The sequence below is a fragment of the Cyanistes caeruleus genome, chromosome 10 (genome assembly GCF_971803275.1).
Source record: "Cyanistes caeruleus chromosome 10, bCyaCae1.hap1.1, whole genome shotgun sequence".
In the NCBI taxonomy this organism is placed as follows: domain Eukaryota; kingdom Metazoa; phylum Chordata; class Aves; order Passeriformes; family Paridae; genus Cyanistes; species Cyanistes caeruleus.
The window spans coordinates 14,641,903-14,655,291 of record NC_141710.1 but is presented as its reverse complement, the minus strand read 5'-3'; the positions used below and the strand labels follow the sequence as shown (position 1 = coordinate 14,655,291).

At 42.5% G+C, this 13,389-nt stretch overlaps 1 long non-coding RNA gene across 1 annotated transcript in view; it reads left to right on the top strand.

Moving 5' to 3' along the window:
* Positions 1-12,617, top strand: part of LOC111933450 (uncharacterized) — a 103,637-nt gene extending 91,020 nt beyond the window's left edge. The window contains exons 7-12 of the long non-coding RNA XR_015274476.1: positions 2,662-3,368; positions 4,154-4,212; positions 5,687-5,769; positions 11,699-11,753; positions 11,857-11,902; positions 12,045-12,617. This is a non-coding gene — a long non-coding RNA (uncharacterized LOC111933450). The remainder of the gene's footprint in view (positions 1-2,661; positions 3,369-4,153; positions 4,213-5,686; positions 5,770-11,698; positions 11,754-11,856; positions 11,903-12,044) is intronic.
* The last annotated feature ends 772 nt before the right edge of the window (positions 12,618-13,389 follow it).

Sequence of the window (13,389 nt, the reverse complement as noted above, 5' to 3'; positions counted from 1 at the left end):
TGCCTCCCTAAACATTTACATGCATATGCACGTGCTCTCTCTGGTTTCTATTTTTTTTTCACTTGAGTGTAAAACACAAATCCCCTTCAGGTGTGAAACCTCCATATCCCACCTCTGGTTAGCTGTGTACCTCACTAGCAGCAATCTGAGTGCACAGATGATGGCTTCTTTGACAATGTAGTTGTCCAGCTCCAATTCACTGCTCCTTTTCCCTTGCACTGAATTGCTTGCTAATGCCAATATAACCTCTTCTTCCCCCTCTCTCCATCCTCAATGTAAATTGACTTGCTGCAACCTGCTACTCTCCAGAAATTACAAAGCCTAGGAAGATAATTTGTTGCTGGTGCTGATAGCATCTGTTTATTCTAATGCACCAGTTGAGCTGTGCTGGCCTGCACATGGGGAGAAAATGACCTTCAGTAGAATCACAGATGAAATTCGGCATCTCCCTCGGCAGGTGACAGCCGGGAATCTGAAGTCCCTGTTTTCAGGGAGGCAGCAGCCAAAGCTGAGCAGTGCAGAGCAGGGCTGCCACCAGGGAGGCAGAAGAGCTTTTTCAAGAGTAATAAAATATTGGAATATTCACAGTAGATTTGTGGCCTAAAATAAATGCTGTGCACCAGTTTGGTTTTTTTTTTTAGGATGCTCGGATTCCTTGTTTTCATAAGCGTGAAAACTGCTTCTGCTACTTTGCACACCAATGCCCAATTAGACTTCAATGCTGGTGCCTCAAGGAAGGTCTGATTAGGACATTCTTACTTGGAAAATCAGATAAATAAAGAAGATAATAGAGTTTAAACAAAATAATCTATAGGAGTTCAATTGGCTGACTGGTTGTGATAAAATTGATAACAGCGGCACAAAAAGAACCTTCTTTGTATCTTATGAATAAACAGAAGATGAATGTTTTCTCTGGATAATGGAATAATTTTCACTTCATTGGTACTTGGGAGTATATTAATCAGGTTCTAAAGTTACATATGTAAATCTCACTGGGTTTTTCTAACTCCAAATCCTAGAGGTACAAAGCCAAAGAACTCCCTAGGTCTTTATTTTGATTTCTGATAGGAAACACTGGGGAAGTTCCTGGGGCTAAAGAAATCTAAATTTAGATCAATATTTTAAATAGATTGCTATGATTATTAATAATTAACATTAATATTAATTCAAGGACATTCAAGGATATGCAAGGAATACATAAGGTATAACATACTAAAGCAATGTATCACATGAAGAGACATCTAGTACTGTTTTTTTGAAATTAATTATGGTCAGCTTCAACTGGATTTAAAAAGAAGAAATCTATCTGGTTGATTGTTACAACCAGATTATTATATTATATAATAATTATAAATTATTATTACAATGTTGATGGAAGAATTCCTGTATGCCTTAAACTTGCTCCCATACATATTCTTTCATAAACTCAAATAGTACAGTACCAAATAAGAAATACCAGATGGATTCCAGCTGTTTCAGTTACAAATTTCAAAGTGGAATTTGTAAAGAGGTTTAAAGTATAAGTACATCAAATAATTGTGATCCTAGTGGGATCCATTTGTTGTACTGAGTTGCTTAAGGGTGTGGCAGTGACTGTAAGAAGGGGTGAACTGTACTCTGCTGGTGTTAGCAGATGACACAAGGACCAGTTTAGCATCATGGATCCTTTGGTAGAATGGAAATAACAAATAATTTCTCTTTTTAGGATCCTACAGGTAAAGGAAATTAAAAATCTGAGATCTATATACCAGATGGAATAGACTGGGCTGAGAAACAGCAATCTGGAAAATGATTGAAGGCTTGAGTGCATAATTGGCTGGGTGTCATCTCTCACTCCAGTGCTGTGGCCAAATGGTCTAAAGCAATCCTTGGAGCCTTTCTAATGCCTGCTTGATATTCCCTGTCTCTATACTCAGGGATTGCTTTACTCCTGTGTTTGGCATTGGTGCAGCTCCTTTGGGAACACTCCATCCAGCTGTGGTACCCACAATTAAAGAAGGATGTTGAAAACCTGGCGATCTTTCAGAGGGGAGCCACAAGCATGACTGGAGGATTGGCAAATGCCTTTCAGTGCAGTCCATCCCCTTAGCTTACCAAACAACAAGTCAAGAGAAGTCTGGTTTTCAAGTATGCTATATAAGGAAGAGAAATTCAGAAACAGGAGCTCCTTTGGGCAATAGTGTAATAAGAATTAGAAGTTGGACGAGTTCATACTGCATATAAGTCTTCAACATTTAGCAGCGGAAACCATTCTTGGAGCAAAAGCCTGGGCTATGATTTATTTCATCATTTGCAATAGAGATTGGATGCTTTTCCCATCAGCTACACTCAGGTTCATGCAGGATATTCATTCAGAGCAGCCTTGTTGCTGGCATCCTTTCAGAGGTCAAACCTAGCTTCCCATAGCTGCCCTCTGGCTCTGTTAATTTCCAGATCAGAGTTCTCACTCCAAACTGTTTGTGATCTACAGACACAAAATCCTTCCACGTACTAATTCTGCTGTCTGATGCTAAACCCCATTCTTCAGTATCACTGTAGGTCTGGATGAAAAAAGCAAGATGGAATTGGAAGAATTTGTATGTGAGATTTTGTTTGACCATATGAAAAGCTTAGGGACTAATGTTAATTTTAAAATTATTTCTCTGTGTTTACAATTCGCAGGGGGCAGGACACGAGGTTTTGAATGAACAGTTAGACTCAGGCTCCTTTCCTCAAAGGCTTGAAGTCATGGTCTGGCAGAAGGATCCACCAACATGCGTGAAATGGACACAGGAGAGCAGAGAAGAGAAGAACCATTTTTCTGGTGCCAGGTCCTACCCTGATGTTCCCTGTAACAGAGCCTGACCTTGCAGTTCTGACTGCCAGTCAGTCTGGTGCCCTGTGGCCTTGGCTTTCACCCTGCCTTCCTCTCTGAGGAGAGAATTCCTCTTGGGCAGCAAAAAAAAGCACACTGGCTGTGGCACAGTGAGAAATTCTGCCTTTCTGCTGCCCACACTCTGCACGCCCTGTGAGAAGGAAGTCTGCCTGAAATCTTCCCCAGCCCTTAAAAACAGAAACGGGCATGGCACATACCAGTGTTCATTGAATTGGGATTGATTTCTAATATTCTTTGATCAAACCTCAAGTTTGATCATGTTTTCATGATCAAGTTCTCATGTCCGAGCCTTGAATTTGGGTTATTGACGTTTTAGAAAGACTACTTTCTGGTCTGCTTCTCTAGGACCACTCAGAACTCTTCAAATAAAACCAGATCTGTGGTTTTCTCCACTTCCCTACTGGGCTGCTTTGATTTCTAAGCTCTGAGTTTAACAAATAGAGGCCACTTTGCTTCCTCCTACAGAAAAGTATTGTCGCCAGGATGATGTGAGGCAAGGAAATTTTGCTGAAGCCTTGATCTGCAATGTTTTATTTCAAGGGAGGTTTTTTGCTTACTTTCATGTCTATATATAGCTTTCTCCAGGAGCACTTTTATGAGACCCAGACTCTGTTATGATTGAAGTTGATTTTGTCTTCCTAGTTTTCCCCTTTTTTATTGGAGAAACTTCCCTACCCAACTGTGGAAGGGAGCCCAGCACAAAGACCCACAGCTGCTTGTGGACCTGTGCTAGGCTCTCCATGCTGACACCTACAGAGGGCTTTCTTTGGGCATCAGAACAGGTTATTCAATTGCTTGTGTAAAGCTGGGCTTTTGAAATCCCATCCCCCAGGAACTCTAAGGGATACTTCCTGTTCATTTTTTCTCTTTAAAGCTCTTTATCAATGTGGTAGATAGAGATGTAGTTCCCTGTTTCATGAGGTATTTGGTATCATGATTGTAAAGTGATATAAATATTTTAGTTATCAGCAGTTGATAGGCATTCAAGATAGGTTGTGGGATGATTACATTTGATATCTTTGTGAAGCAATGGTAAAAATATCATGAATAATATATTTTAAAATATATTCTGTTTTATAAGGAAATTACTTTGGTTTGAATTAGTTGGAAACCTATGGAACAACCTAATAATGAAACTGGAAAGAAAGTTTCCCCTTTTAAATATACCCTCAATATCAGGTCTCCTTAGTCAAGAAAAGATTGCAGTTGAAATTAATTTTGTGAAGATCCAGTCAAAGCAAAAATGACACTGAAATGCATTGTGTTGATTCTTACAAGAAAAACATTCTTTCTGGAGCTGTTCTGGAAGGACATTTCACCTGGAACAAGAAAATCAGGTGAGCAAGAATAAAAAAAAGTAGTTTTCTGGATGTCGCAAGTTTTGGTTTTTTGTAAAATAAATATATTGTATAATTATATTGATGAAAGCCCTGTTTGTATAAGAGTCAGAATAAAGTGATAAATTAACTTATGATTTCCAGTTTTCCAAAAATCAGTACATTTCATATATGTATTTCCCTAAGTTTCCAGAAAAACTGATGAATGACTGTGTGTGTTCTCTGGGATAATGTGTTTATCAGGAACTCTATATTCTCCCTTAAAAGATGCCCTGTGTGGTAAATATTACCTCTTCACCCAAAAAGCTCTAATTGCATGTGAGCCTTCCAGCTCCAAGCTGTTCCATTTGTGTGCAGAGAGAAAGGGTGAATCACTGTCTTAATTAAGGTCAGTATGTGATAACTTTGCTATTCTTCCAGCTATTCTCAGCTGGTGAATAAAGAGTTAAAAATAGGACAGAGCGTGTCCTCTTCTGTGGTCTTTACTGCTAGCCCAGCATGTTTATAGAACCTTTCTCAGTGATAGTGTGTTTTGATTAATATTCACATTTCCATGCAGATTTTTCGTTTAAAAGCCCGTCTGAACGCAGACCCCATGATCAGTTGAATTGTGTTTGCCAGTACTTCATTGGCAAATCAGGCCTTTGGTCACTGGAAATTCTTTCAGCCTAACTCTGACTTGATTGATCTTCCCATTTTTAGTGTCCCTTGATAGGTTTATTTTATGTTTAACGCACACCACTAGAAATATCTTAAACCAAATCAACTTCTGGGACTCCAGCTAGAACAGTAGTTGAAATTCAGGGTCAGGAACTTATGAGGGAGGGGAGAGAGGAAGGAGGGATGTGGGTTCTACATCAGTGCAGCATTTTCTCCCAAAAACTTGTATGAGCTTCATTGCAGGCCCCAAGGGAAAGAATTTTCTGCTTGGCCTGCAGCAGGGAGTGTTGATGTGTTGGGAGAGGCAGGGTGAGAAAGCAGCTATGTTGTTCTTAGAAAAGCTTCATTGGCAAACAAGCACAATAATTTCGCAAAAGAAAAAAAAGTCTTCCCCAAGAAGGAGAATTTTGCTGACAAGGTGTTAAGAGATGAAATATCTGCTTTTATTTCATTCTGTTCTCTAAAGGGATTTAGAATTTTGCTGTGTAGCTCTTTCATACTAAACTAAGTTTCAAAGTAAATCCAGTTCCTCTGCCAACACAGTTTAAAGGTGCAGCACAGCTCTATTTTCAGAACTTCACCTTGTTTGAAATTTGTTGAATTTTTTGGGTTTTTTCTGGCCTAAAGTGAGAGTGGGTGCTTTGGGTTCTGTAAAAATAGTGGTAACGTGGTTGAATCCTGCAGAAGTCAACCACGGACAGACATTTCTAACATCAGGTTGTGTGTGATTTCCTCCAGGATCAGAAGAGAGATCCCACAAAGGTTCCTTAATGCTGCTTGGAGGCTGATCTCTGCTCTCATCCCTCCATTCCAGTGCCAAAGTCAGTGGGCAGTGCTGGGGACCACCTACTCTCCCTTCTGGTGCTCCAACTGGATCACTAGCACCAGGTTTTTGAGGTATGTTATGGCAATGATGAGCAACAGCTATAAGATTGCTGGAGTGCTTGGATTCAGCTTGTTGGTCTGGCCTTTGAGTAGGTCAGGAATGGTTTTGGTGCACATTCCTCCTGAATTGTCTGTCACCGTTCAGAGTCTGTCCTGCAGGTATGGATCTGTTTCACAGAGGAGTGAAGGAAAAGGCTGGTTTGTGTCTTCAACTTGTATCAGCATTGAAGCACTTGTAGCTGTTCCCCCACACTGAGTAGGGACACCTCACAAGGCGATGCAAGGGCTGTATTTTATGACCTGAATGCAAAACCTGTATTAGTTTCAACCTGCTCCTGGTAACATGTGCCTAATGCTAAATTATCTCTTTCATGTGGTTTTTGTATTACACGCTAACCTCAGATTGCTTTCATGTGTTCAACTTTCACGAGTTCAAGAGTTTTGCAGGAAGAGCAGTGAAATGTGGTTTTGTCAATCTCTTTAGTTTTTGGGCCAAGCTGGGTTTCCAATGGGCAATTGGAACAGCACCGACTGCCTGGAGGAGCAGGAGTCAGCAGCCTGTGTGGTGCAGGCATGTGTGAGTGCATGTGCATGGAGTTTAACTAGAGGATCCCATTAGGGAAGGACTGTAACGGTGCAGAACAAAGACTAGAACAACCCAGTGACAAGCAGAAAAGGATGGATTGGGAAGTAACCCTACAGAGTCCTTATTTTCTTAATAATACATGTTTCTAGAGATGTAGATGTGAGCATATAAATGATAGACCTGTCAATGGTTCATGCTGAGCAATGCTGTGCCACAGTAGGGGGCTGGACTGACAGCTTTAGGGCTGCTGGGCTCACTTCTTGCTGGCCTGAATCTGATTTTTAAGCTAGAGCTAATTTTGGATGCCTTGTGAAATATTTAGGATGAGTGGAAATATTTAGGATGGTTATGGAGATAGGGTTGGTACCAGCATGGCAATAGTCATGGGGACTTTTTGCTTGTCATGGTGTCATGTGGATTTCCTGCCTTTAAAGCCAGGTATCCACAGCCCCTAACTCTACCCAGGACCACAGTGGCCTTCCAGAGACCAGCCATGGAAGGGCTGAAGTGGGCAGTGTCCAGGGGTTGTGTTAATGCCCAAGGGGAGGTGGGAGAGGGGAGGCTGCACCGTGGCAGGGCAGTGCAGGGGTTACAGCCAGGCTCAGGGAAGGAGCAGAGGCATTCCAGCGTGCCAGGGATGCTTCTTCCAGACTGCCCCTGGCCCAGGGCTGTCACTGTGATGGATGCCATTGTGTGGGCTGGCAGACATCTTCCTTAGGGGCTGTCTCTTCTGCACAAAAAAGCCCCAAACCTCCCCACTCGCAGCACCTGCTTTGTTCCTCTGTGTCACAAGTCCTCCCTGGAGGAAGAGGGACAGCTCCTTCCTGAGTGGGATGATCTTAGCATGAGTCACTTGCAGCAGGATGTGGACCCTGTTTCTTTGGAAGCAGCACCCAACCAGCAGCTGCACAGCTCAGCACGTCCCTGACACAGCTTCTGGAACAGGGCAGGGCACCTTCCAAACCGAAGCATTCAAGGGCAAGGCTTGAGCATGCTCTAATTTTGTGAATGGCTCTCACCAGGGAGCAGGATGTAATGACCAGAAAAGGGTGGGGATGCTGTAGATCCATTTCCCTCACTCTTGGTGTCCAGTTAGTACTCTCAAACAGTTCACTTCTGAGCCTACAGGGAAAACCACAGGAGTAGTGAGCTCTCTATTACAGATATTGGCTGTAACACAAAGGGAGATATTGGTTCATTGATCACTTTGTGGTCTTGGGTCATGTCTCATTAGGGTTTCACAGTGGCTGAGGATTATTCCTGAAAGGTTCATTTGAGTCCCAGCCTTCTTGCTGTGGGAATCTGCCTTGCTCCTGCTTGAGTCTTCTTCTTCATTCCTCATTTTAAATGTATCTCAGGAGATTATCAAATACCTCCTAGACCAACACCTTCCTTTCCTCACGGAGAGGTCTACCCTGCCCTTGAGTCATTGGAAAACACTACCCCAAAGCCATTTGCTTGGGCTGAGTGACATGCTGGGCAGTTAATGAACCAGCACAGCTGTGTCCAAGCATCCCAGCAATGAACACAGGCTAAAATAGAAGCCACAAGCGGGAAACATGCAAACCCTTCCTGTGCCAGAGATGAAATCCAGGGAATGCTGGGCTGGATTGCTGGCTTTTCACGCCTCTCACTAAATAAATCCCAGTCTGCAGTCCACCCATCCGCTCTGTCCAAATTGGTGGCTCCTTAAAAGCTTTATGGAGGCATTTCCATTGGGGCATCTTCCAGTAACAGCAGAAACCCTCATGCAATATCTTTAAGGTAGACACACCTAATTAGGCTGGTTTTTGGAAAGGTTGGTTTGCTACAGGCAAATGACCCATCACAGAGTTTAAATGACCAGCTTGCCCAGTTTTTAACCTCACAAAGATTTTGTTACAGTTAATCCTTTCCTGATGGTCCCTGCACCCTGTTCCAAGTAACTTCAATGATACATTTTAAGTCTATTTAAAAGAAAGGGTGGAGTACTTGTCCCTCTTATTCCAGCAAGGAAACAAATTCAGGCCAGTCAAAAAGTTTCAGTTAACATTGGATGATACTCGACATATGAAGATATTTGGGTTAGTGATCCAAATGTGGTGAGTGGAAGAAAGTTGTCTAGCTTTAATCAACATTTTTGCAATGCTGGATGCAGAAGTGGGAGCAGTAGTTACTATGTAGCTAGTTCTCATAATTTTATTCTGAATTTTGCAGTGATGCAAAAGAAAGAAAAAAAAGAAAGAAAAAAAAGAAAGAAAAATCTGTTAATATCTAAGTTGAGTTCTCATATGAAACCAAACAACTCCCCCCAAAACAATCCATAATGTGTTTCTGGTCCTTACACTTACGTAGAATATGACCCATGTACACCCCAAAGTAAAATAAAAATACCTCACCTCTTACAGTTTCTGAGTCAAGCCCTGTACACTCATATTCCACTTTTTAACTTTTTGAGGTGTTGGCATTTCTGCAGTTATAAGTCAAAGGCTGCCCTGAAGCAGCGATTTGATCTCCCTTGCCTGAGCTTGCCCCACGAAAGCCTATCAGTAATAAATATTATCCCAAGTGACTGCGGTGTAAGTAATGGCATTCCTTGCCCAAAGATCACCCCCCAGAAATCACTCTGTTCATGTTTGGAAAGAGCTGTTAGGGAGAAAGGTGCAAATGACTCTTGCCTCCGCTCATAATGTCAGATACAGATCACCTGGACACCAAGAAGAACACAGACCCAGCAGGACCCAAGCAATTTCCAGTTCCTGATGTCTGCCCCTGTTTTTCTGGTGAAGCCCATGTCTGAGACTGTGCTCAAACCACCCTCTCCTCCCTTTTCTATAAGTAAGTGTGTGGTGCCTTCCTCTCTTTTGGCATGGCAGCCCAGGCCAGCTGTGCACAGATGTGCACCTTCCCAGCAGCCACAAGGCCAAGCTCACTCTAAGCAAGGATTGATGCCTTGGCCCTGAGCTTGTCCAGCAGCCACCAACAGGGAGAGATGTGCAGGACATCAGACCCTGCAGTTAAGGTCTTCATGACTTGAATCCCTGCTTCCACCAGCACCATCACTCCAGCATCCTCCTGAAGAGGCATCCACAGTACTGTGGGATAAGCCCAGGCCCTCCCTCCTTCACTGCCCACGGGAGCTGAGTGTCACTGGTGATCCTATGAAGAAAGAATGAGTCTCCTTTCTTCCTTCTTTTGTGTGCAAATACAAGTGGTGGAGAGGTGTGAGGATTTGGAAACACGCTGCTTCATCAGTATTTTTAATTAAGCATTTTAGGCTTTGCTGTAAAATATGATGGATTTCTTCAATAATGATTACACTGGGGAAAAACAGCTTCATCTGAGTTGCATAAGACTTGCTTTATCCAGGCATGTGGTTTTATAAGAGCTTAAATGTGATTATCTAGGAAAGACCACAAGCTTTTTGTTTTAGTGATAAGAAGGGTCAAAAAAAATTAAAGGAAACACAAGCCATAAACCCCTCTCTGAAGGCTGTTTTGTTCCACCACAGTACACTAGTGATTCTCCCTGGAACCAGCATGCGGTTCCCTTATCTTGTGGTGGGGAGATAGACAGTCCCTGGGGAAAGCAATAAACTGCCTGAGTCTTTGAGTCAAGGAATGGAAAACACAGTGTGATTCTCAGAGTCCCTGTCCCTAATCCATCCTTAAATGTTCCCATAGTTCTGTGCAGTTTGAATTCCCTTAATTACGTGATGGATTTACAGTTTAACATTTCAGATATAATTACCTCTTATCGAAAACAAAGGAGACACGTGCCAGTCTGAAAGAGTAAAGACATAGCCCTGAGGAAAGGGATTATTTCATCTTGTCTTTTCCCCTCACACATGCACATGCAGATATTTCTACACGAGTCCCTCTATACCTACTTGTTAATGCATTCCTTGTTCCTTGGCTTCCACAGCTGCTCTTTCTTCATGCATCTGGAAAGTGGTTGAAAATCCTTTGATTGATTAAGTTCATGGTCATCATCATAGGCTCAGGTACTAACAAAGGTCCATCTATTTGAACTTTGATATATGTGGCAAAGCTAAAATAAGGTGTTTAACCCTTCCCAAGGTTTGGACAACTGGGAACCTACTGGGCATTAGGTAAGAGCACCAGGGCACTCACTGAAATAGCTGTACCTGGTTCATAGAGAGTAAAGTTCTTCACATGAATGCTAGATGTGTGAGGCACTAAATCTCATTTGTTAAATCCTCTCTTTGGAATCTGTTTTGCATTTAGGACAGGCAATGTGTCTGTAGGATCTTTCATAGCTTGCTTATTCTCTCACTGGAAATATCTTGAGTTACTCTTAGGACCTGGCTGTTAAAGGAATTGATTGCAAATGGGAGCAGGGCTGGACTCCAAATTTTGTTTGCATTTAGACATTTTTATGAAAACTATTTATTTATTACTGTCCAGTCAAACCATTTGAGTCCACTCCTAAACATAAACATGATGACTAATGCCCTTTGCTACAGGTGGACATCACTAAGTTTAGACCACGAATAGTGAAAATTAATTAAAAAAAAAAAAAAAAAGAAAGTAAAAGGTACCTTTTAAGGTAAAGAGTGCTGGTACAACTGAGAGATACTGAGACAAGGGGCAGTGAGGTGTGTTTGTGTGAATGTAGACACATAGTCAGCTTTGGAAAATGACACTGAAGAATTATCTCCATTACAGCAGGGTGGTGCCATTTCTCATATCAGCCTCATTCATCTCTCTGTGTCCTGTGCCAGGAATAAAAGGTTGTGATGATCAGTGACACAGAAACAGCTACCTGATGGTCCTGTTGTGTACACACCGGAGATGTTGCCCTGGAGACCATATGGCAGCAAGGGCAGTGTTCCTGTTTTCATCCAGATGCTGGGAGTTGCTTGGAGGAGCCTGTCCATCAGGGAGGTTAATTGGGGGCTTCATCAGCACTGGCCCTCCTTGCTATGTGGCTTCTTGCTGCCCCTGCAGAGCTCCTAGAGGGGAACAACACCAAAAGTTACCAAAATACCCCAGGAGCAGAGGAAAGCTGGGCTTTGGGCACTGCTTTTTGCTTTCAGCCATGTGTGGCTGTGCAAGTCACCCAGGAGTGAGGTCACTAAATCCTCATGGGGGTCTAAGCCTCTTCTGCCTGTTTGGAGCCCTCTGCCCTGCTTACCAAGGTGGTGTCAGAGGGCTGCCTTGGCACAGCCTGTGGTACTCCAACAGGGATTAATCCCACTGAATGTGGACATGGCAACGCCTACACCTGAGCTGTCTAGACATCCCTTCTAACAAGCAAAAAGCAAGAGGTGTGGCTAGGGGCTGAGTCATTTTAACCTGACAGCCGAAACAAGCTTGCCTAATCTGTCCTAAAAAGATGCCTGTTCTTTTCCAGCAGCTGCACCACGAGCCCAGAGTGCTCAGGTTGGCTGGAGATCCTGCACTGTAAGGCAAGCTGAATCCCTCTCCCTGTTTTTGTGCTGGCTGTGGCCATGTTAAGCATCAACAGATGAAAAGGTCATTTTTTTATGTATTGGTCTCTGTGTCTTCCAGGTCTTCTGCTGTTTCTGGGGTTGAGAAAGGAACATCCAGCTATCAAGTCAGTGCCCCATCTTGAATTTTTATATATCCCTCTTCATCTTATAATGTACAATAACTGTACATCTGGAGGTGTATCTCAGTGTGGTCAGTACATCCAGCTGGGCACAGTGCTGAGCAAAGACTGTATCTCCTCTCCCTAGGAAGTCAGACCCTACTGACAGCTACCATCAGCTGCACACAAAGTCCCCAAATATCTTGGTGTCTCCTTTGCCCAAGCATGAGATCATTACCTGTTGTGTGAGGGTAAGTTGGGTGTCTTAGTGAAGAAAAGCCCACAGGACCAGACTTCAATAAAGAGGTGAGATTCTACGTGACTTTTAAGTGTGTGGCTGGTAGTCTGCTAGCTGTTCTCCAGTTCTTGGCTGTTTCCAGATCCTGGTGTTAGGTACAGGATTCAGCAGGAGCTCTGGCAGCCAGTCCATCAGAGCAGCAGTGTATAGATCAAGAGATGGATGCAAGGAGTCATCAAGGGTGAAGAGCTGGCTTTAGGAGTTTGCACCCATCTGAAACCTGTCCATTGTTTGAGATATTAAGCCATTTTCTGGGCTTCTCATCATTATGTTGTGCTCTTTCTTTCCATCGAGTTTGTATAAAGAAGAAGCCTTTGGGGTAGAACTTTTCTGCCTTTGACACTCCCAACTATTCATGCAAGTTTATATTTGTTGTTGTTGAGTAACCAGTAATAAATAATGTTTTGGTCATGACTCTTAAAATGGGTTGGTGAACCTCAAAGCGTCTCTGAGTTGTCTGCACCATGAGGGCCATTCCTCCTGATTTGGAATTAGGTGAAGCACTGACATTCTAGGGCATTTTACAGTGAGACCAAACAACCAAAAATTTGTGCTCTATTGTATTTAGGGGGATGTAGCATTCCCTAAACAGAAGTCCTGCAGGTCTGGATGTAAACAAATTAATAAAGTCCTGAACAGTCTAAAAGAAAATACCTCCTTCATCCAAAAAATATGAGTTAGAAAGGAGATTGTTGCTTTGTGCCTCCTGCTTCAGTTTAGAGTTGATCAAGCAACTTCCTTCTACAAAGAAAGTATTTCTGTAAGTGACAGAAGAAAAATATTGCAGAGAAAAAAAAAATAGCTCTTGAATTCCAAAAATACTGTCTCCTTTCAAAGTAAGATTTATATGCAAGAAGACAATCTCTTTTACAGAGTTTTTCCTGTCACTTGGAGTCCACTCACTGGAAACAAGCGTACAGTTTAAAAATATATTGGAAGAGCAGCTTGGACACAGAGAAAGGAATGACCTGTAGTCCTATAAAACAGAGAAGCTTTTCAGTAGCTTGGGGCTTGGAACAAGAAGCTAAAAGTTATGTAACACCAGTAACATTTGGGGCATTCTTGTTACCTAAAAAATAACCATTCTTGGCTTCTCACATTAATATCTCTGCTCAGGGATTACGTTAACTGTTTTGTGGGGAAGCTGGATGGAAATCTGCAGCTGTGGTGGTGAGTTTTCTTCAATGTGTAAAGG